Source organism: Marmota flaviventris, chromosome 6 (genome assembly GCF_047511675.1).
Source record: "Marmota flaviventris isolate mMarFla1 chromosome 6, mMarFla1.hap1, whole genome shotgun sequence".
Lineage (NCBI taxonomy): Eukaryota > Metazoa > Chordata > Mammalia > Rodentia > Sciuridae > Marmota > Marmota flaviventris.
Window position 1 is genome coordinate 136,802,005 of NC_092503.1, and position 25,094 is coordinate 136,827,098.

General features: G+C 45.9%; 1 protein-coding gene and 1 pseudogene across 2 annotated transcripts in view; one reads left to right on the forward strand and one right to left on the reverse strand.

Moving 5' to 3' along the window:
* The window catches only part of LOC117794681 (serpin B6-like), a 154,163-nt gene that overhangs the window by 27,137 nt on the left and 101,932 nt on the right, over window positions 1–25,094 (forward strand). The gene's annotated exons all lie outside the window — the stretch shown is intronic.
* LOC114107397 (PRELI domain containing protein 3B pseudogene) lies at window positions 4,750–7,233 on the reverse strand (annotated as a pseudogene).

Below are 25,094 nucleotides of genomic sequence, written 5' to 3' on the forward strand. Positions count from 1 at the left end.
AAGAGAAACTGATGGGCTAGGTTCTGTTTTTCAAGGCATGATGGGGAGGACGACCACTGTCGCCCTCTGACTTCACTGCTGCTAGTCTCATGCTCATTCTGTACCTAGTCCTCTTTCCCTATGATGCCCAAGCTGTAGTGACAGAATGGAATTGGTGAGCATCATGGAACATAGAAATTAGGATTGAGGTGAGGAAAAGAAGTTGGGTGGGAAGCAAGGGCTTGCTGGTTTCACACTCATCTGTTGTCTTATTTGTTTTCTGTTGCTATAATGAAAGCCTGAGACTGGAAACTGGAATTTTTAAAAAAGCGGATTTTTAGCTCACATTTCTGGAGGCCCAGAGCAGGGTGCTGGCTTCTGCTTGGCTCTGGCGAGGGACTCATGGTGACTCAGAACATAGCATTGGGAGCATATGTATAAGTGCCAAGTGGAGGGGGGAGGTGCCAGATTCCTGTACAACAGCCCATTCTCACAGGAACTAACCCAGTTGCCTGAGACCTGTGTTAATCTTTTTCAACAGTGGTGCCCTCATGAACCGGTTGCCTCCCTTGAGGCCCCACCTCTTAAAGCTTCCCACCATCTCAACATCTCCACACTGAGGACCACGCCTCCATTACAGGAACCTTTGTGGGGAAAATCACATCAAACAATAGCATCCTTCTCCCTCCTCTGTATGACACTCTGGGTATTTTCTGAAGAAATAAGGGCACTTGGAACAAGGATTTCAGGGGAAGAGTGTGATCAGTTTATATGATGATTTTTGAGAACTTGGGGAGACAAAACATGAGACAATGACAAACTCCTGGTACAATAAACTGTCACCCTTTGTAAGCATAGCATATTTTTCTCTACTCTTGTGTGCTTTTGACACAGAACTATCATCAAGATTGATGAAAACAGAACCTGAATATTTACATAAGATGGAATTATTACTAGGGGAATAACTGAAGCAAACCCTCTAGCTTTGCCTGTTCCTAATCAACTTAAAAATCACTAATTTTGGAGGTCACACAGCTGAGTGGATTCGTTATTGGTTTCCTAGTAGCTTTACTGTAGATGACACCTCTGATGTGGGTTATAATGATAAAGGTGGCCTAGGTTACTTTTCAGGGACCTGAGGGCCACTTTTGTTGAAAACACTGACGTCATTGGGCCTGCTGTAGGTGTCTGATAGGTGACTGGGATGGAATGAAAAGGCTGGTTATCTCTGTCTTCATACTAATCTCTGCCCCCTTTGCTGCCTTAGCACTTGGGTCAGTTCCACTCAGCTCTGCTTGTAGACACACTGATTGGTGGTGGGAGCTGCTCTGTGTTTTCTTCTACTCTGCCACCCTGGTGCTTTTCCACCAGCTGCAGCAGCACAAGCATCCAAGGTCCTTCTGTGCTATTCTAAGACCCAGATCAAGCCAAAAGGCCAGGAAATTTGCACAGGATGATGGTGGCAGCTTCAAGAGTAGCTCAGCGGATTCTGGGACAACTCTACTGTTACTACCTGGTGTCTGAGTCTCATTCAAAAAATAGTTTCGGGAACCATTACCTGGGCCAGTGGTAAACTACCAGACCCTAGCCCACCCCAGAATATCAATTAAAACCTTCCATCTCCCTTTGTTAGGGAAGCTGTCTGGTTCCTCCATCATGCTGTTTCCCTTCAGTGGAAGTCCTACTTATTCCACAATTAAAGCCCTCCCTGCATGTGCTCCCCAAACTTGGCTCAGTTTTGTTCCTACCATTTCTGAATCAAAAGTTCCCTTTTCTGTTATATGGGGGCAGTCTCTTCAGGAAAGAACATCAGAGGAGGTGTGAGGAAGGTAGGGTGCTGTGGTCTGAGCTGAAGGGTGAATCTGGTGGAGCAAGAGGTTAAGGTGAGCATTCTGAATGCCAGAACAGCATTTGTAACTGCTTGTGTGCTTAGCCTCCTTCCCTCCATCTACATGGCAGACTTTTGGTATGAATGTTGAGGTCCAGTTCAAGAAAATCAAGTGATTTGAATAAAAGCATTTGGGAAGACTTTATTAGTGATGAGGCAGATGAAAGGACTTCTAATGATGCATATTTTGCAAGGTACCTGTCCCTTACTCTGTTCCCATCAAAGCAGGAAAGCTCATCCACAAAATACTGAATGTGAACCCCAAGAAGTGGCTCATGGTCAAGCAAATCTTACAGCACCCATGACTGAGGCAGGGTGAACCATATGTACCCCATCATTGTAGAGAGGCACTCCCCAAACACAAACAGCTAGATCCCACCACAATCATGACCATCCTGTTTGACATGGGCTTTGATACATACAAAACCTGATGTCTCTGTCCAAGAGAAAATTCCAAGTGGCCATGGCAACCTACCTGATCCTCCAGCCCCAGAAAAGGCAGGGGGGAGGGTGCACATTCCAGGGGAAGCCTGTGCCTCCCAGGGTCATGCCTCATCCATGCCCTGAGGATCTCTCCAATGGCCCTGTCCTCCCCAAGAAGAGCGCCAGTGAGCCTGCCCTGCGCAACTGCCCCTTGTCCCCTGACACTCAGCTGCCTGAGGAGGCCCAAGAGCTAGGCCAGAAGGGCATCAGATATGCCATCCTGCCTGCCATTCCTCTCTGCTTCCTGCCTGCAGGACCCTCACTCCCAGGAGAGCCTCGTAGTCTGACTCTGGGTCCTAGATGTCCAATCCCTGGACGATGTTCGTTAGGTGGGCCAGGACAGACAGCAGCCACTCCTCCCAAGATACACCCACAGGGCAGGCCATGGCCACAGAAATGCCTGGAAGTGGGTGAGGAGGAGGACCGCTACCTGTGCCCAAAACCTCTGTTGCTTGCAGACCATCTCAGCAATCAAGTGGCTTCAAAGACAGAGGGAAGAAACGTGCCATGTCCATAAATAGTGAGGCTCCAAGGAGTGCAGAGCTGAGCCAGGAGACGCCAGCTATGGAAGACGTCAGACTGTTCTGCCTGAGACACTTTGCCCTGCCCTGCTCTGCCCTTCTTCCTTTTCCCCCTTCTTCTGAGATGTTTCTGAATAAATTTGTTTCAGACCAATGGTATCATAAAATTCTTGTTCCAAAGATTAAAATACTGGCTGATTGAAAGAAAGGTGGGGCCTCAGGATGAGGGCAGGGGCCCACCTCCATCCTCTGGAGCACTGGCCTCCCTCTGCAGTGTAGAGAGACTCACATACCTGAGCCAGTGCAGATGGAACTCACTTGCCTTGAGCCAGTGTAGAGCATTCACTTGCTTTGACTTAGGACAGACAGGCTCACTCCCCCTGACCTGGGTGGATGGACTCTCCCCTTGAGTCAGTGTAGTCATGACTTTTAGCTGTGACCTTGACCAAAACCCCTCCCTGTGGGTTGTGTACTGAGTGGGTGGAAACTATTGGAGAAGTCACATATGAGAAGGCGGGGGATGTCTCAGTGTCCTATTACATCAACTTCATGGTACTGTGTGCAGGGAAGGAAGAGCTGGGCCATGGGCAGGGGCAGCCTACCAGGAGCAGTGGTGGGTGCTTCACCCCCTGCCACACAGCCCCTCACCCCAAATCATCTCATTAATTGCGAAAAGTACTGGACAGGGATTGCACAGCATTTCAGGAGAGGAGATGTCAATCTACCATATGGATCCAGGTTACCGCTTTACAGCCACCCACTTTTGTGGTACTTCACTTCAGATCACCACCTAGGAAACTAGTGCAGGGTCCCATGTTGCTTAGAGGAAACCCACCATCCTTAACTTGGTGTCTGTGCAGCAATGATCTACCCCAGGCCCACATGCTGCCCTGCGTTCCCAGGCTGCATCTGCGGTGGTCAACTCTTTTGATATAACAGGCTGAGCTCCTCCTGCAAGTTTCTCCTTGCCAGGGAAGCTGGGTGCTTCCTCCCCACACACAACAGTGCATGATTCTATCTTGTAGCCCTGACCACAGCTGACCACCATGGACTCATTGCACAGTGGGGAGAAGAATAGAACCTTCTCAAGAGCAAAGTTCTGCTCTTCTGGGCACTGTTTCTTCAGCCGTATCCAGGACAATGCTTGGCTTTTCATGATAAATACTTGTGTTTCTTAGTTTGTTAACAAGATACATTCCTTGTGTGACAAGAATCATCTGGGGCAAGATAAGCCTACTTGGCATCTGTCGGCTTAGGGTGGGAAGCTAAACCAACAGGACTGAGTCTCAGGAAAGGTTGCTGGGAGGCTGAATTAATATGTTCACTGAACCCCAGGCCTTGAAATGGAGTCAGAGGAGGGTGGACAGAGGAGGGAGGGGTGGTGAAGAGCTCTGGATGGAGGACAGCATGGCCAATGGCATTGCTCACCAGGGGACTGTGCATGAGGCCCTAGCTCTGTATTCATATCCAATGGGCACATCCTGAATTTGCTTCCAGGATGTCATGCTTTCCTTCGTGTCACGTGCATGGATCTGGCATGCACTTGAACACGTGGGAACCACACTTGCACTCCGGGTTCACATGCGGTTGAGTTTTTGTGGATGTGGTGTCACATTTTCAGTCTCCACCCCTGTCACTGGTCATATTTCAGGTCCAGAGCTGGAGAGGAGGAGAACCCAGCTCTGCCTCGAGTTGGAAAGAAAGGACCCTTCTCCTAGGAGGGCTCATTCTGCCTGAAGTATTGGGTGGGCAGATATCAACAAAGCGCAGTGGACGAAGAGTGGGCTTGTGAATTCCTGAGTGAAAATTCTATTTTTTTATTAATAAAAAGTTTTTAATTTCTTTCATTTTTTTATGAGATGCTCAAGAGTTCAGGAGTTGCAGTCATCAATACTTTATTTAATTCAGTCCTCTTCAATGAATTTGCTGGCTGTGATTATATTTTAACAAAATCAACAAATTATCAGCTATTTAAAAAGATGAAACTAACTGCATTGGAAAATGAAAATAGGATTTTATCATTAGATCAAAATAAAAAAAAAAAAACCAAACGAAGGATAAAATAAAGATTTAAAAAATTTGTTTTCCATTAGGATATTACATCTTTTTTTTCAGAAAAAGTATAACAGAAATTATACAAGTCACTTTTTGTGAAACATTAATATTCAGCAATGTTTTCTTTAGCTGAAATGTTATTTAAGTTGTAAAAACCATCTCCGGTTACAAAAAAACATAATTAGAAACCTTATCGGATTTAACTTGCTTTTACAAATATCCTAAGAATTCTTTAGCTAAACAGTATTTTCAATAGAAAAACATAATTTTAAAAAGTTTGGTATCTTTCTGTCGTTTTATGTACACATATTAACTGGTCTCTTTATAGAAGGTGATCTCATTAAGCACTGTAAAATAAAGGCAAGAGCTCATCACCTTTTAACAAAATATTTTGTATGCAACAACTGCAAGTATCAAAGATATCATTTAGTGATTCAAACTGCTTGCTACAAAATATTAAACAAAATACATTTATTGGATTGTTTTTCACTTTTTCAGCCACCCTCTGGCATCAAAAATAAGGACATCCCATTAATAAAACCTGCAGTGTAATTGGCTCAGTGGTTAGTTTGGGCCACTCTGTCCCCACCTTTCATTGTTCTTTTTTCTCCCCAAACCCCCCCACACCCCCACAGTGGCACCATATTATTAAAAACATTAAGTACCTGGGATTTATGCCTCACATCAAGACATCATTTGAGTAATTTCAAATGATGTACAGCTTTTCATGTAAAAAAGATGTTTTGTGGTCACAATTACCTCAAAAAGTAATTATATTCAAATAACCTGACATATCATGCCTTAGCAATTACAAAATCATGATTTTGACACATGGCAATTTATAAGTTAGGCAAATGTGAAATGCTAAAAGATGTGAACAGCTGTTCTGTTTAGGTGTTCTGTTTAAGAGTGCTGCGAAACTCAGGTAATGACTTCATTTTTTTAGTTAACATCACCAGCCCACGGTACAGCATGCTAAATCATAAAGTACAAGTCCAAGGAAGGTAATACCTTTACTAAGTTACAAAACTTTGGCAAATCAACACAGTACTCTATAATACAATATTATTTATGTTGGAGTCATATATTAGACTTAGTGATGATTTTTACTCCAAAAACATCATTTAAATACCAAATCAAAACACTGGTTTTTAGCAGAGCAAGTTATTTTATACAATTTAATGTCTTTTAAAACTACACAAATTCTTATTTTAGAGTCAGTTCCCCCATGCAGGGTGTGCTAGTCTGTTTTAGCAAGGTGAATGTGTGTGTATGAGGAGAGGCTCTGCTTGCTTGGCTCTGGGGTTGGTCCAAAGTCAGGTACAGTTCCAATGCCTGAAAAGTGTTAAAATTCTATTTTAAGGAGACTCAATGTCAATACCTATTTCTCCGGAGTACTTTAAAAAAAAATTGTTAAATTTCACATAAATACTAGAACCCTAGAAATTAGTCATTTCAAGCCACAGTAACCTCAGATGATCCCTTGGATTTTAAAAGTCCTGTATCTTTTTGTTTTGATCAAAAGTCACACAGCCTTACTCCAGATTATTAGAAAAAAATTCTACCTAAAATACAGTTGTACTTTTAAATAACAAATAAATACACTGTCTGCTTGGAGAGACCTGGGGATTTGATATTCTATACTGACTTTATTATTTTTCTACAAATGCCGCCGCCGCCATTGGTGTCCTTATGCTTCCTCTTGCTGAAGCCGTCAACTCTTCAATCTCAGCATTTAATTTATGTATTACCCATTCCATTGCTTCTCAGTCTTTACTAGCATTAGAAGATATTGTGGTCGCCATCAGTCCTTCCAGGTAACTGCTAAGGCTGACTCCCTGTACAGAGATGATGGCTTCCTGAGTCAAAATAGTCTTTTCTGGGTCTTGAGGATGTGGTTTGTAGATAAGTCTCTCATCCACTGAAACCATATTTGTAAAGGAAATATTAGTCGATTTAAGTTCCATTGTTTTCTCTACAGGATCAACTACAGAATGTTCTTGCACATATGTTTTGGTTCTTGCTGAACCAATAAGAGATTTCACTATGGAAGGCAGTCCCCACTCTGTGCTAAGAAGTCTGTGGCTGTGCAGCTTTCCAGAGGGATCTATATGCCTGTCCAGCACATCAACTCCAACCACACTCGGGTTCATAGGGTTTGGTATTTCTGCATTGCAGCTGTTGTAACAGTTTCCCATGGGTGGTCGAAGACGTGCTCCGAGGTCCAGATCTTCATGATGCCGGTGGCCTGGGTCCTGTCCGGGAGACTCTAGGGGACAATGAGGCCACACTACCCCGCCCCACCCGCACCCGCGGCCGCACAGCGTGCAGGCGCCGTCGGGCCTGGCGCGAGGACTTCCCGTCGCGCAGCCCCCGAAAATTCTTAATTTGCAAAGCAACTGGTGGGAAAGCCCTGGTAGGTTTTCGTTTTACCTAATGTCCGAAAACAGAATGATCAAGAAAAAGGGAGGGAGTAGGGAAGAGAGGTGAGGGTGCACTGTGTTGGCAGTCTTCCCTAGTGAAAGAGATGACCCAGAGGGACAAGCTGAAGGACATGTGGCCTGGAAACATTTACAAATTAGGACAACAGGTATGCTCTTAAGACACCAGGCTGTGCCGGGCTTGTTGGTACACTCGTCCCATCTCAGGAGGCCGAAGCAGGAGGATGGCAAATTCAAGGCCAGCCTCAGCAATGTAGTGAAATATCATAGGAGACCCTTTCTCAAAATTAAAAATGAATGAATAAATAAATAAATAAATAAATCCTGGGGACTTAGCTCAGTTGTTTAGTGTGCCTGTGTTGAATCCTGGCTACCAAACAAAACAGAATAATAATAAAAATAAATACATAAATAAGCCAAAAAACATACCACCGGATGGAACCTGCAGGACAGGGTTCTCTGAGCCCCTCTGTTAACCTGTGGTTCAAGCTCTGCCCACTCTGGGGCACCCATCACCAGCCACAGCCCTCAGGATCTGACATGTTGGAGTCTGCCAGAAGGCCTCAGGGCCTGGGGTGGAGTGACCCTTGACTTTTCACCTTTTCAGACTCACATTCCAGCAGATGCACTCCTTCCTGCATTCCCTGCCTCTTCTGGGGTGTTGACACCAGGAGGAGGGGAGCCAAGTGGGGGAGGAAGAGAGGTGCCACCTCCAGCCCCAGATTCAGGTGTTTTGTATCACAGGCCTGGGACAAGGTGCTCAGGGATCTCTGAGACAGTGTCTGTGGTGGCTGGAGTTGGGGCCCAGCGACAAGGCAGCCACCTAGACTCGGGCCCTGAAATGGAGGTGGAGGGAAAGTCCTCTCTTGCTCTTGGTTTGGACATGAAACTAGAAGAGTCTTCTCTCACTCTTATTTTGTATCAGGTATTTCTCTAGCATCTCTCTCACTTCAGTAAAACACTTTGAGCACTTTACCTTGCTGTGTCAATATTGCCAGTTGGAGCAGCTTTATGGAGACTGTGGGGTGGAGACCAAGGAGTAGAAGGCTCCAGTCTCCTGGAGAGGCAGCAGGAAATGACCAAGCCCAATCCATTCAAAAGCTCTTTGCTCAAGCCCCAGGAGCTTGCCTTGCTCAAACCTGTTTACAGCCACCTCCCCAGAGAGGGCCCTCGGTTTTTATCACCCTGCCATAGAAAGAAACCAAGCCACCTCTCCAAGAGAGGGCCCACTCTGCTTGGTTCATCTTCTCTGCTTAAGCCCACATGGAAACCCTTTTACAATGTAATACCTGAACATCAACTTCTTTTAAAATACTGCTATGGTGACTTTTGTCAAGTAATAGCTCTCAAGGGACCCAGGCTTCTGTCTTAACCTTGGACATAAGAGATCTCAGAGCCAGCCTCAGCACATGGCAGTGACCTGCAGACTACCATAGCCATGGCCCCAATTGTTGACACAGGCCTTTTCTTTTTATGGTTATTCTAGACTTCATTATTTCTAGATACAAGTTCATTATTTACCAAATTTTGTAATATATTGTGACACATTTTATTTTTGAATATCTTGCCTTTCTTGATTGCCCTGAGCAAGGACTCAAGCTCAAGGCCTGTATTTCTTACTGAGCCCTGGGAATTGGGCCATGAGCATTTAAGATGGATACTCCAAGCCAAATCAAAGCTGGTAAGAATTCCAGTGCAGCTAAGGGATTCACCAAAATGTATTTCACCATGACCTTGTTCTAGCAAATGGTTTTCTGGGTGTTCTATGGCCTAGTTTTTCATGGTGTTTTACAGCAACTCATGGCTTTAAATATCTTTGTAAAGTAGGAATAATCTCATTTTCCATGGAAACCAAGAGAAAGATTACATGGTTTATGGGCTGAGGCTGGGGCACCATGGTGGAGCACTTGCCTAATGTGTGTGAGGCACTGGGTTCGATTCTCAGGACTGCATATAAAAGAAAGGTTCATCAACAACAACAAAAATTAAAAACAAACAAACAAAAAAGATTTAACAGTTTTCCTTGTAAGTCCATCACAATTCGATACTCCCTAAGCTCTGTGGGCTGGCAGCTCTGGGTGGCCTGGGACCCAGCATCCATCCTTTACCACTGAAGCTGGTGAGAGTCCTTCCTCCAGGCTCTCACCAGGGTGCTTGACACAGCCACAAAGGCATCTGTGGAAAAGATGCCTTATAAAAGGATGAAGCAAGCAGAGAAAGTCCCTGTGTACCTGTGTCAGGGGGAGGAAGCCAGGACAGGGAGTGGCTGTGGGCACTCAGAGCCTCTAGCAGAGGAGTCACATTTCCTTATCTACTTCCTGCTTAGCCACCTCCACACAGTGTGAGTGGATTGCAGGTTTGCTCTGGAAGTTGGGGGCTTGGTATGGGACCTACTCTGAGTGACAAGCTGGGCTCACACATCTGCCTGGGTGAAACTGCTGCCCTGGTCTCTAGCCATCTCAGCCTAGCAGGACAAAGGCCAACTTGCCTGGACCCCAGGAGGCTCCTGAGCTGAAGGGACCCAGACACAATGACTGGAGAAGGGCTTCTCATTAGGGTGAGACTAGGCCCTTATAAAGTGTTCCTATAGGGCTCCATGGTCTCACAGCCACTTGGAGTCACCTGTACAGTCAGTCCTCACACCCTCTGTAAGCTGGCACCCACTTTCCACTGCAAGCCCAGGGAGGGGCTGCCTACTCAGCTGTCCTACACGTGGACTGGAGACCTTCCATACAACAGCGAGCAGAGCACACAGGCAGACCATCCTGTCGCCAACAGATGCCCAGGACACAGGTGCTGAAGGACTGCAGGGAAGCACAAGATGCTGTAAGTCATGCCCACAACCCTCTGTGGCTAAAATCTGAAGCTTTGCTGTGATGCTTAGATCAACTGTCCGTATGTCAGTTGGCACACTCCTTGGGCCTGGGCCATTTCTCCAGCACCACAGGGGAGCAACACTAGTGTTTGTAGGAAAATCTCTGTTGGGGTAAGAACTAAGAGATATTGGACAGACTTCTGCATGGAGTTCTCTGTGTGCTCTGTGCCATGTGTCACCATCTAGGCACTGCTCCACAGAGCACTAGCAGGGACTATCTTCTACTGAGCTGATCACTTCCTATTAGGTCTAAAGATAGAAAAAGATGTCTTGAAAATGAGAAAACTAAAAGTAGAGGCTAGGAGTTGAGAAGCTGCCCTGCCAGTCCCAGTAAGTCCCCAGGCACCCTCAGTACCACACTGCCATCCCTGGATGGAATCAAGGTGGACACCCAGAAGATGAACAAGGGCAGGAGGCAGCCCACATCTAGACTGCTGGCCAAGCCTGGAGTCACATGACAGTTCTGATGGCTTTGGGGTATCCAAAATGCCAACTGGACATTTGGTTGTCCTGTTCATCTCTTTTGGACCTCCAGCCTATCCCTCTAGTTTTCCCTAATAGCAGCCTTGCAGTATGAAAGGTACAACACCCAAACATTGCATGGAGAACACTCGTCCTTTAAAGATTCTTGGACTTTGTCTGAAATTCAGATTTGATGGGCAGCTGCCTTACATGGTGCTGGGTTGGCAGCGTTGCCTGGGAGGAAGTGTAGATGGGAATGAGGCAGGACGGGGCAAGCCTAGGAAGGCAGGTTAGGGGACACAGACTGGCCAGTCCAGCCTTGACCTAGCCTCTGTGGCCTCAAGACTGTCTGGTACCCAGGGTGTGCTGGGTACAAGGATGGTGGCTCCTACCCAGGACTCAAGAAGTCCCGTTAGTTGGAAGTTACTTGGAGGCTTCTATCTTGACCACACACTCAGCTATTGCAGGGCTTTGAACTTTGTGGGCCCTGCATGGGTGGCTCTGGAATACTGTGTTCTTAAGGGGCAGATGCAGCAGGGGTATGCACACAGGGGTACCCAGTGTACTCGCAGGAGAGGAATCCCTGCTGCAGTCCACTGTACATGGGCAACAGGACCAGGAGGCATTCTATGAGTTGGGCCTCTACTCTGTGTAAAGGAAATGGAAGCAAACAGGGAAAGCAGAAAGCATAGCCCTGTATGACTTCTCCCTACCACATCCATGGAAACAGGGGACTCCGGGAAAACAGGCCAATGAGGCCTCTGCTCATTGACTCCCTCCCCACCTTCCAGTCTGTTCTCCAACCCTCACTCTGTTCTCAAACATCATCACTCTTGAGGGTGTCCACAGTCTCTTGGTGGCAAAGGCCCTCTGTCCACCCTCCCTCCTGAACCTCCAGGGTCTTCATCACTATTGACTCTCTCATACCCACTCCCTACAGCTTCTGCCACTGTGGGTCCTCCCAGACTCCCAGTTTCATTTTCTGTCTTCTTCAAGGACTCCCATGCTCTGCCCAGCCCATCAACATTGGTGTGCCCAGGCTGTGTCCAGTTCTCACTAAATTCCTTCCTACTTCTTCCTTCCTAAAAACTCATCTCCTCCTCTAAAGATGGGCCTCTAAAGATGCCTCCACACCCACCCCTACACCTCCATTGTACAGTCTGAAGAGTGCTGCCCCTTCGAGCCAAATGCCTCCCAGGCTGGTAGACCTCAGCCATTTCTCTCCACACTGTGTCTGCAGACACATCCCACAGGTCTAGTTTTCATGATCCCGATGCTGCCAGTGCCCCTTGTTGCTCCTCTGGATTGTGGCTCCAAAATGAATGGCCACCACCAGTTTTCTCCACCTCCAAACCAGGCAGATGAGAGAATCTTCCCAGGAAACATATTGGCCCTTGTTCAGGCCCTCTTTCACAGCAACCTTGACTAGTCTGACCACCTGTCTCTGATACCCCATCATGCTACCCCTAAGTCACAGATGTCCCTGCACCTCCCTCCCCTCTACTTCTGCCCTTAGCACCTCTGCCTAGTCTTCAAGAGCAAGTGTGGGGACAGCCTCTCTTAGAAGCTTCCCTAGAGCAGATTCCAGGAGCATCTCCTGGAAGCTCTGAGGAGCTCAACTTCTGTTACATTCAGATTAGCAGAATGTGACTTCATCCCCTCCTCCACACTCTAAGAGAAGTTAGACCGATTCTGCATGGAGTTCTCTGTATGTTCTATGCCATGTGTTACCATCTAGGCACTGTTCCACAGAGCACTAGTAGAGACTAGCGCTCTAAGATGATTGGAAGGTGCCTTCTTGCTTTCTTTGCCTAGAATTTTGCATGGCACATATCACTGTGAGCTGTCAGCTACACTAGCTATAAAGCTAGAGCCCCTAGGCTTTGTTCATTGATTGTTCATTGATGAGCTCAGTACCTCTGACTTGGGCAGCTCAAGGGTACCTGAGTGTGATGTAGCTTGTCTCTGCATGAAGACAACACTCCACCATGTGTGCTCAAATCCCTGACCATCCAGTTCCATAGAGTGCAGGACTCAGTTCCACGTCAGACCTTTGATCTTTTATTTATTTCATTAATTAATTCATTTTAATTATGCATATATGACAGAAGAATGCATTTTGACTCCTTGTACACAATTGCAGCACAACTTTTCTTATCTCTGGTTGTACATGATGTAGCATCACGCCATATGTGCATGATACGTGCACCTAGGATAATGATGTCCATCTCATTCTACCATCTTTCCTGTCCCCATGCACTCTCCCCACCTCCTCCCTCCCTCTTGCACAATCAAAGTTCCTCCATTTTTCCCATGTGTGCCCCCCACCTGTTAAGGGTTAGCATCCATTTATGAGAGAGGACATTTGGCCCTTGGTTTTGGGGGATTGGCTTAATTCACCTAGCATGATATTCTCTAACTTCATCAATTTATTTAAAAATGCCATCATTTTATTTTCTTTTAATGCTGAGTTATATTCCATTGTGTATATATACCATGGTTTCTTTATCCATTCATCTATTGAAGGACATCTATGTTGTTTCCACAGTTTAGCTATTATTAATTTAGCTGCTATGAACATTGATGTGGCTGCGTTACTATAGTATGCTGATTTTAAGTCCTTTGGGTATAGACCAAGGAGTGGGATAGCTGGGTCAAATGGTGGTTTCATTCCAAGTTTTCTAAGGAATTTCCATACTGCTTTCCACATTCGTTGCACCAATTTGCAGTCCCACCAGCAACCTATGAGTGTACTTTTCCCCCCACATTTTTGCCAACATTTATTGTTGTCTGTATTCTTGATAACTGCCATTCTGACTGGTGTGAGATGAAATCTTTAGAATAGTTTTGATTTGCATCTCTCTAATTACTAGAGATGTTGAACATGTTACATATATTGCTTGATTGTATATCTTCTTTTGAGAAGTGTCTGTTCAGCTCCTTAGCCCACTAATTTTTGGGGTTGTTTGTTTTTTGGTATTAAGTTTTTTTGAGTTCTTTATATATCCTAGATATTAGTGCTCTATCTGATGTTCTTGTAGCAAAAATTTGCTGACAAAATGTAGGCTCACTCTTCACATCATTGTTTTATTTTCTGGGAAGAAGCTTTTTAGTTTGAGTCTATCCCATTTATTAATTCTTGATTTTATTTCTTGTGCATTAGGAGTCTTGTTAAGGAAGTTGGGGCCTACTCTGACATGATAAAGATTCGGGCCTACTTTTTCCACTATTAGGAGCAGGGTCTCAGGACTAATTCTTGGTTCTTGATCCACTTTGAGTTGAGTTTTTTGCATGGTGAGAGATAGAAGTTTATTTTCATTTTGTTACATATGAATTTCCAGTTTTTTCAGCACCATTTATTGAAGAGGCTATCTTTTCTCCAATGTATGTTTTTGGTACCTTTGTTTAGTATGAGATAACTGTTTTTATGTGGGTTTGTCTCTGTGTCTTCTATTCTGTACCATTGGTCTACATGCCTGTTTTGGTGCCAATACCATGCCATTTTTGTTATAATAGCTTTGTGGTATAGTTTAAGGTCTGGTATTTTGATGCCTCCTTTTTCACACTTCTTGCTAAGGATTGCCTTGGATATTCTGGATCTCTTATTTCTATAAGAAATGATGTTGGGATTTTAATTGGAATCACATTGAATCTGTATAGTGCTTTGGGTAGTAGGGCCATGGACTGTATTAATTCTGCCTATTCAAGAGCATGGAAGATCATTCCATCTTCTAAGGTCTTCTTCTATTTCTTTCTTTAGTGTTCTGTAATTTTCATTATAGAGATATTTCATGTCTTTTGTGAAACAATTAAAAAAATTGACAAAAATACTGATTCTTTGAAAAAATAAATAAAAATGACAAACCCTGAGCCATCCTAATAAAAAGAAGGAGGGAGAAAACTCATTACTAAAATTTGTGATGAAAAAGGAAATATAACAATAGACACTATTGAAATACAAAAGAAAATTAGAAACTATCTTGAAAATTCATACTCCAGTAAAATGGAAAACCTTGAACACACTGACAAGTTTCTAGAGGCATATGATCAACCCAACCTGTGTTAAGAGGACGTACACAATTTAAATAGATCAATTTCAAGCAAGGAAATAGAAGTCTCTGTTAAAAGCCTACCAACCAAGAAAAGTCCAAGACCAGATGGATTCATAGCTGAGTTCACCAAGACCTACAAAGAAGAATTAATGCCAATGCTCCTCAAATTATTCCATGAAATAGAAAAGGAAGGAACCTTTCCAAATTCATTCTATGAAGCTAGTATCATCCTAATATCAAAATCAGGCAGAGACACATCAAGGAAAGAAAATTTAAGACCAATATCCCTGATGAATATTAATGCAAAAACTCTTAATAAAATTCTGGAAAATCAAATACAAAAACATATCAAAAAAATAGTGCAACATGATCAAGTGGGGTTCATTCCAGTGGTGCAAATTTGGTTCAACGTATGGAAATCAATAAACATAGTTCTTCACATCAATAAACTTAAAGATAAGAACCATATGAGTATATCAATTGATGCAGAAGAAGCATTTGACAAAATACAGCACCTTTCATGTTTAAAACACCAGAAAAACTAGGCATAGTAGGAACATGCTTCAACATTGTAAAATCTATCAATTTTAACCCAAGGCAACATCATTTTAAATGGAGAAAAACTGGAAGCATTCCCTCTAAAAACTGGAACAAGACATGATGTCCTCTTTTTCCACATGTATTCAACATAGTCCTTGAAACTCCAGCCAGAACAATTAGACAGATGAAAAAAATTAATGGGAATCAAATAGGAAAAGAAGTACTAAAACTATCATTGTTTTCTGATGACATGATTTTATACTTAGAGGATCCAAAATTTCCATCAGAAAACTTCTAGAATTAATTAATGAATTCAGCAAAGCAGCGGGATCAATACCCATAAATCAAATGCATTCCTATTCATCAGTGATGAATACTCTGAAAGAGAAATTATGAAAACTACCTCATTCACAATAGCCTCAGACTTTTGATCTTTAAGGACACATCCCAAGGCCTTTTGGACTTCCAAAACTCAAGAGTGACAGAGGATACATTTAAACACCTTTCAAAATGGTTTTTAGAAATGTTTAAATGTATCCCCTTCAAATGAGTAATGAATCTATGAATATGCATAAATTCTTGAAGAAATCTCTACATATATGTTTTTTTTTTTCATTTTGTTGTATCTCTGAGAATAAGATTCACTGTGACAATTTCTCTTGGTAAGAACTTATTTGTGAAAGTCCAAAGTCTATGCACCCTCAGTGGTTTGGTGACAGTGATGAAGATCCACAGAGCTCATCTTGGTGCCACTAGGGTCAAATGCATTCCTCAGAGGAAATAATAATTTCCAGAGAGTCTGACCTTTCAAGGTCACTTGGGCATGTTGGTCCACAATGCCCTGTTCCCCTGGGTAGTATCTGTTATGGTAGCTGCTAGTCCTGTGTGGCCATTGAGCATGTGGAGTGAAATGGAGAGACTTAGAAACAGATTTTGGGTTTTGATTAGTTAGAATGCAAATACTACATTGGTTGATGGCTACTTCATGGGACTCTGGGGATGTGGGGAGATTCAGGTGTCATGAGTACCCCACTGGATAGCCCTGGCCCACGGTGCCTGTTTTCCTAAGGGAAGTCTCTCAGGACCACACAGGCCTACACAGGGAAGAGACACTAAATGGAAACAGCTGGCTTGGGATCTGTGGATGCTTCTCTTCAACCTAGGAAGAGGCTGGGCTTTGCTTTGCTCAGGACCCTGCCCTGGGGCCAAGGGCATATTCCAGTGCAGATGCTCTGAAGAGTGTAGATCAGCTCCTGGGAAGGGTGGTAGATATTGTTGTTGGGTGCTATGGTCAGCAGGCAGTCATTGGCACCACAATAGTCCAGGTGCTCCTCTGGGTGGCCTCTGTGGAGTCAGGAGCACACAGCCCAAATGAGAGTACTTGTGATAGAATGTGGGAACCTGATAGGAAGCATCAGGGAGAGGGTGGTGGAGCCTCTGAGGCAGGAACTAGAGAGACCTGGCTGTATTTGACAAGGACTCCAGGGGACACTCATGCTGAGGCAGACTGTCTGCCGACTTGATGTCAAGACCTCTGCCTGGAAGGTAGAGAATCAGATCAGCATTCCCTCAAGACCCAGAGAAAAACAGACATGGAGTGGGCCCTGGCTACTTGTTATCCCACTTTCCTTACATAACACAATCAGGGTTTGATGGTTTTCATGATGCAAACCTCATGACATCAGCCTTGCAGCATCCTCTGGGCTGGTGAGAGGTGAGGCAGAGGAAATGGAAGGCAGTGGAAGCTGAGGGCACAAGGTGGTGCAGAAACCCTGCAGCCCTGAGGATGCATGTGCCCTCAGTTCCTGCCCTTAGCTCCCAGCCTGAATGTCCAGTGAGCTGCTCCTCCACTGTCCCAGCTGCACAGACTGAGCCCTCACTGTGGTGGGACAGCAAGAATGAGCATCAGCGGCACCTGAGACACTGTGGTTTCTCTGTGGGGATGCATGTAGCCAGTGCTGACCATGCTCAGGGAAAGAGCAGAAAGCGTTGGCTACAGAGCTTCACAAAGGTGGGCTCCATCTGGGAGGGCAGGTGGCTGGGCCAGGCTGCAGGAGAGAATCCACCCTGACAGCAGCAGCATGGCCAGAGCTTTTTACCCTGGGCGGGGCTCCTGAGAGAACTGAAGGACTGATCTCCCCTGGCCAGTCTCAGATCCTCAGGACAGTGGTGTGCAACTCACGCCTGTTTCACAACATGGCTGGGCAAGGTCTTGTGAGGCAGGTGTAGGAGGGCTCTGCCATGAGTTGGCCCCTCGTTACAGGAAGGGGTTGAGCACCGAATTTTAAAAAGCTGCTTAATGGATTAATTCCATAAGGAAATAATCAGGCAAACTGTGCTTAGCCTCAAAAGTAAGCCATGACTCCATGGACACTTGTTCCCTGGAAGGGGCACCATGTGGGGATGCATCTTCAGACCCCTGACTGTCCTTGGAGGAGAAGGGTCTACCTGCCTCCACAGCACAGGGAGGCTGAGGGCCTCCGTTGGCAACAGTACAAGTATGTATATGGTTATGGGCCCTCTCAGTGGTCACCAAGGAGATCCTGTTTCTCATCAAAGCAAGTAGCTCACCACTCTTCTCTGTGCCTTAAGTGGGAGTCTGGCCAAACACCAGAGAGGAGATCAAGTTGCCTCACACACCCAAGGATCAGAATATGAGAACAAACATGCCAAACTACTGGTTCACCACATCACCATCCGGCTTGCCCACTTCCTGTGCGTGTGTGTTCCCCACGACCATGAGGTAGGTGCACTGAGCCGACCACAGGGGAGCTGCTCCTGGCCCCAGCAACATAGGGCTGGTGATCAGGGTGTACCTGCAAGAGACACAAGTGGGTGACACCTTCCTCCCTACCCTTGAAGAGGGTAAAGGAACAGTTTCTGGTCATCAGTCACATCCTGGTCACACCTCTCTGAGGTTCACACTCCTCAACTGAGTTAGGTTCTACCTGCCATTACTGGGGCCATGAAATCTCAGAGTGTGCAAGGGACACTGAGTGCTACAGAGAGATCACAGGAAAAGGTCAGTGTGGGAGTCAGGAGCAAGAGAGGAGCCAGCAGGGAAGGCAGGGTAGTCCTAGTGGGAACATGGGGAGGAGCCTGCCAATCATTCTTCCTGCAGAAACTACAGGGAAACAAGCAGGGATGGCAGCATCCTGCAAACACAACTGTGGGTGGGCTGAGAGGGGTGGTGCCAGCTGGCACAGAAGTTGCCCAGAGAGAAGGCCATGAGGCAGCCCATGGAGCCGACAATGGTTCACTTGCAGCCACATCTCTTGATGAGGATGGGTGGGAGGAACATGGGGGACAGGAGCACAGCGCCATACAGCATGCTGAACGTTCCTACCCCCATGTCATCCTCCAGGTAGAGGCTTCTCTATGGAAACAAGAACAGCCTGTCAGAGGAGGGGACAGGAAAGATGCACAAGAATTGTGTGGCTGGGTGCTGAGGACCTGTGGGCTCAAGGCCACCTTGGGTTCCCAACTACTAGCAACAGGCCCTCTTGCGATAAGGATACTGCATGTGAGTGGCTTAAGGCCAGCAGTCTCTCAGCAGCAGGGAGGTGCACCAGGACTTCCTGAAAGAGTGGTGGTTAGGACCCCCACCAGTCTCAGAGATTGGGAGGAGAACAAGAAAAAGCTGTGGCAAGGCCTCACTCTGCACAGAGGCAGAAGGCCATTGTCTCCATCCTCTGATAGCACAGAGCAGTGACAGCAGATGCTATTCTCAGTGCAATTTCATGAGTGTGTCTGGCACAGCTCCTGTGATCCCACCACAGATCAAACAGGTAAACCAGAGCTAAACCGGCAGAAGCCATCCCAGGGTGATGCCTGGTGTCCACAGCTCTTTGTCTCCTTTTACCACTTAGAAACATACTAGTCTCTCCTGCAGCCTTCTCCCCTCTCCCTCTGCACAGCCTCATTTCTTGATATTTCTGAGCACTGGGAGTTTCCACCAGCATGGAGGAATTGGGTCTTCCCAAGCCCTGTGACAAGGTCTTGCTAAATTCCTGAGGCTGGCCTTCAACTTGCAATCCTCCTGCCTCAGCCTCTCAAGTTGCTAACATTACAGCTGGGCACCACAGCAGATATGGGGATGTTCCTTGTCATGCAGTATAAACTCAAGGGAGCTTAGTGAAGCCAGCATCAGGAATCCAGCATTAAAACACCACTTCTGGATAAAGCAACTAACTGTAAGCACACACTCCAAAAGAAACTACCAAACACATGAGATTGAGTGTCTTCCAACATGTTTGTCTTTGGAAGAAAGAATGTAGCCAACTTGTACAATTTTCAGAAGTAATTTCATCGGAAGCTATCTATTATCCCAGGGTTCCTTGTTCAAGTCATTCATTGTACTTCAGCATCTTTGTACAATTTTTGACAAAGACTTTGTTTGCCCAAGAGTAATTTTTATGTGAATATAAAGAAGGAAATTAGAGTAATTTTTCATGTGTCTCAGGGAGAAAGAAAACCAACATTCTTATTGCAATCATGTTACACATCTACAGAGCAATTTTATAGACACTTGTAGGGAGGGCTATTTACCACACTTCTTCTATTTTTAGCAGATAAATTTTTCTGAAGATTCTCATTCCAGGTGTGGTGGTGCCCACCTGTAATCCCAGCAGTTTAGGAGGCTGAGGCATGAGGATCACAGATTCAAAGATAGCCATAGCAATTCAGAGATGCTGTAAGCAACCACACCTTGTCTCAAAATAATAATTTAAAAATAGGTTGTGGATGTGGCTCAATGCTTAAGCACCCTTGGATTTAATCCCTGGAACCCCCCACCAAAAAAAAAAAAAAAAAAAAAAAAAAGAAAAAAGAAAAGAAAGGGTAAATTCTAATGAGTTTTGAGAAGTTAGTTTATATTCTAGGTTATTCATTTGCAATGTTCATTAAAATTCTAGAACTCTCTCAGACCTTCTTGGAGGTGTTGAAATAAATTCTCTCTGAGTTTCTCACAAACCCAAGACATTCAGAGAATATACTTCAGCCCCAGAGCATGTTGCATAGTCTTCACAGCCTACTCTCTCTCTCATTTCCCTCATTCAAGCCCCTGCCTACTGACTGATGCTGGTGCTGGTCGGGGCTGGTGACTAAAACGGTGGCTGCCTGCTTATGGCCAGTGCCTGGGGGGCTGGGCCAGGGGGCCACAGGGCTACAAATCATTGGCCTCTGGGTACTCATTGTTGTCCTGCATCAGCCAGACAGCATCCCCATTCCCCACAGGCAGGGAGCAGGAAGAACACTGCAATGTGGGCTGAGTGTGGGCATCACAGCAAGAGGGCGATGATCCAGGAGAGGTGGGTTGCTTCACCTGGGTCAGAGGGAAGAAGCCAGGACAGGGAGTGTCATGGGCCCTCAGAGCCCCCAGAAGGAGCCACATTTACTCTTCGACTTCCTGCTTAACCATCTCCAGAATATGTGAGTGGATTGTTGGTCTACTCTGGAAGCTGGTGCGGTGTGGGGCCTACTCTGAGCTGACACTCTGGGCTCCACACACCTCCTGGATGAACATGCTTTCCTGGTCTATAGTCTCTAGTTGCCTCAGCCTGGCAGGATGGGGATCATCTTGTCTGAACTCCAGGAGGCTCCCAAGCTGAGGGCACCCACAGAGTGATAGAGAAGGTCTTTTCATTAAGGTGAGCCTCGGGACCCTGTTAAAGCGTTCCTACAGGGATCCTTGGCCTAGAAGCCACTGGGTGGCACTGTGCAGTCAATCCCCATGCCCACTCTTGAGTTAGTACCCTCTTCCCACTGAAAGCCCTGTGACATGGATACTTACCCAACATGTAGATGAGTGTCCTGCCTGTGTACCTGGAGACCTTCCCACACAACAGGAAGCAGAATGCAGTGGCGGCACACAAGCAGATCATCCACCATGTCACCAACAACCAGGATGCCCAGGATGTTGGCAGTGAAGAAAATCAGGGAAACCCAAGGAGCTGCCTACAGTGCCCATAATCATCTAGGGCTCAAGTCTGAATCTGACCAGAGCTGCTTAGAACACCTGGCCCTGTGACAGCTGGCACACTCCTTGGGCCTGAACCATTTGTCCAGGCAGCACAGGGGAGCAACACTAGTGTTTGTAGGAAAATCCCTGTGGGGGTCAGAAATAAAATAGGAAATTTTGGACAGACTTCTGCATGGAGTTCTCTGTGTGTTCTGTGCTATGTGTCACCATCTAGGCACTGTTCCACAGAGCACTAGCAGGGACTATCTTCTACTGAGCTGATCACTTCCTATTAGATCTAAAGACAGAATAAGATGTCGTGAAAATGAGGAAACTAAAAGTAGAGGATAGGAGTTGAGAAGCTGCCCTGCCAGTCCCAGTAAGTCACCAGGCACCCTCAGTACCACACTGCCATCCCTGGATGGAATCAAGGCAGTCACTCAGAAGATAGGCAAGGGCAGGAGACAGCCCACATCTAGACTGCTGGCTGAGGCTAGAGTCACATTTCAGTTCTGATGGCTTTGGGGTGTCCAAAATGCCAACTGGACATTTGGTTGTCCTGTTCATTTCTTTTGAACTCCAAGCCTATCCCTCCAGATTGCCTAAACAGTAGTCTTGCTGTATGAAATGTACAATACCCAAACATTGCATGGGGCACCCTCTTCCAGAGAAGATTCTTGTAGGTTTTCACAAATTCAGATTTGATGAGCAAACATCTTATATGGCACCCTTCATGGGAGGAAGGGGATATGGGAATGAGGTAGGAGGTGGCAAGCCTCAGAAGGCAGGTGAGTGGGACACAGGATGGCCAGTCCCCCCTTGACCTGGCCTCCATGGTCTCCCTATGGCTGTCTCATGCCCAGGGTGTGCTGGAGATGGGGATGGCAATTCTCACCCAGTACTTACGAAGTCTATTAGTCAGAAGTTACTTGAGGGCTGGTATCATAAATTGCATACTCAGCCATTGAAGGGCTGGAACTCCTTGGACCATTCCCACCATGGACCCTGGATGGGTGACCCTGGGATATTTTGTGTCCTTAAGGTGCAGACACAGCAAGGGGGCAACAGCATGGTGATTGCATGAGCTGCTGCTGCTGCATACCTGCTGGTATTCATCCAAGAGGAACCCCTGCTGCTGTATACATCAGCATCAGAATCAGGAGGCACAGGCACTTGTCCCTAAGGAGCCTGAAGGTTGAAAGTGCAGTGAACCAAAAGGGCAGTGGTGTAAAGAAAACAAAAGGAGATAGAAGCAAGGTGTAGGAGCAAAGTAAAAGTGCTGCTCATCTGAGCTGCCAGCTTTATTTATATCCATAGGTTACATTAGGTCATTAACGTCATTAATACATATTGATCATTGTATAAAGTTACCGTTATGTGGGCAGGTTTAGGCATAGGGACACATTGGTGTTGTCTAAGAGAGTTCCTTTATTCCCAAAAGTTAACTATCTGAGATTAAGGTTGAGGCTGATAAGACTCTAGCACAAAGCCTCCTCTCAAGGACATTACCACAGCAGCTAGGCATTGAGCAAGTATTAGTCATCTTACTAGTTCCACAGAGAACCTGTAGAATATTCCAAGTGTGGAAAACAGGGTGTCTGTTACCCTCTGGTAGTTTGCTCACTAGAGGAACACTGTCTTGTACATTTCCACAGCCAGAATCCTTACATGGTGGTTTCATCTCATCCTCACTCTAGGATTTGCTCTCCTCTATGAGTCTGAGATACATGACTATTGGCAGGATTGCCTGGGCACCACTTGCAGAAAGGAAAAGAGGGGCAGGGAGCTTCAGTGTGGACAGGACTCACCCCACCTTCCTCCATCTCCAGATATTTCATTCAAACCCAGATGGAGGTGCTGTCAGACACACCACACTAAACCAAAGTCTGTGATCCCAAATGCCTAGCCATAATGACCACACGTGTCCATCCTGGTAAATGGACTTTCACAAGGAACCTGCCATGGGCCAGCATTCTCTTTGCTGGCATAAGCTACAGAATAGTTGGCAGAGACCCCAGATGCACTCAGAGGATATAGCTATTGCCTCTGTCTTCCCTGAAACCTTGAATCAATTTTCAGCAGCAGGAAGCCTTTTCTGTCATTTTTTAGGATATCGAATTCCATCAGGGTACCATGTGGTATATTTTTTGCTTATATCATATCTTTTACCTCAATATCCATTGGTGGGGCTGTTTAAATATAGTGGATGCCATTGCAGTGGGTCATGGTGTACTACTGAGAATAAAGATGTAACTCTATTTCCCAAGATGGAAGAGGCCACCCAGATCCATGAAAAAGAGACAAAGAGAAAGGTGCTCAGCTTGGTGCTGACCTAGCACCCTGTGCACTCAGCAAGGTGAGCATAAGGATTTATGTCCATATGTGCATTGAACGTGCTAGAGAGATAAGCTGACTGGGTGGCTGAGGGACAGTGCTGAGGGTGCTTGCAGAGCATTTGTATCTTGAACCATGTCAATAAGCTACTTATGCAAAAAATTGTTTTTAAAAATGATTGATTCACTCCCAAGGGAGCTTCCTGTACTCCCAATTCCCAGGCCTCATGGGAGAATCCTTGCCTCGCTGCCTGACCTCCTTGCCCACCTACCTGGGCCTTAGCTCTGCTCTGCATGGAGCCAAAGCTTGTGCATGTGCTTTCTCTCCATGGTGCTCCATTGGGTCCCTGTGTGTTCTCTGCTTTCTGGCAACACTGATGACCTGGGAGAGGGTGTCACAGGTGAGCTAGAGGGAGTCTGCCTCTTTCCCTTTCTTCTGGCACTTGTGGCTCTCAGAAAAATTTTCAAGGCCCCATATGCAGTGTGAGTATCTCAGACCTGCCTTCCTTTAGGGCAGTGTGAATAATTTGATCTCTTTCTCACTGACCTTGCCTGATCCATCTTCCCGATTACACTGCCACCAGTTCCTCTGTGGAATCACTGTGGCCGGCTTGCTGTGCCCCTGGGCTGCAGCTGCTCTGTTCCTGGATCTATGAGGTTTCACAAAGCCAACTGTTGTCCAGATTCCTGGCAGAAATGGTGAGACCTGGACTAGAGCCATCTCAGGAAGCTCCCCAATCATGCCTTTACCCCCGGTGAAGTACTCCTTTACTTCTGGGAGGCATAAGCTGAGATTTGGACACCCTTCCCATTTCATGACAGAGAGGCATTGGTGAGGCCCCCAAAGTGTTATCAGCTGACCAGGTCTCACCCCTGCTTTCAGGGTCACCCTTCATCCCCTGTCACCCAACAAACAGCTGGTTGAATGGGGCGTGGAAGCTCCCTGGCATCCCCAGGTATAAGGCCCTTAGCCAACCAACCCCATAATCTGGGTTGTGTAAATCAGGTGGAAAACATGGGTTCTTGTCCACTAATGGGACAGGGGAGCTTGTTGCCACTTTCCAGATTGCACATCCGAACATGTGTTCATGTGACTGTGGACACAACAGGACACAGTTGGCCAACTTCCTTTGGCCAAAGAGGAAGGAAGCTCTGCAGATTTTCTAATTAACAAACAAGGAATAAAAGTGACCATAAGTGTAACCTCCAGGTGGTTTTCTCCTTCATTCTGACACCCTCATTCCTGTGAGTTATTTACAGTCATCTTCTAGGGCTAGGTGCTGCCCAAGTTTTAAAAAATCAACTCTGAAAATCACACAACCAATGATGGGTTGTACATTTATTTTGCAGCCAAGGAAAGTGACCAGGAACAAGAATATCTGGATCTGGATTGTGGGAGGCTAACATAGCACGTGACCAACATTTGCCTCCCCTTTTGATTGGTGTGGCACTGTTTGTTACCCTGTGATCTGGGTGCTTAGGTAACCAAAGATATTAGCCCCAATC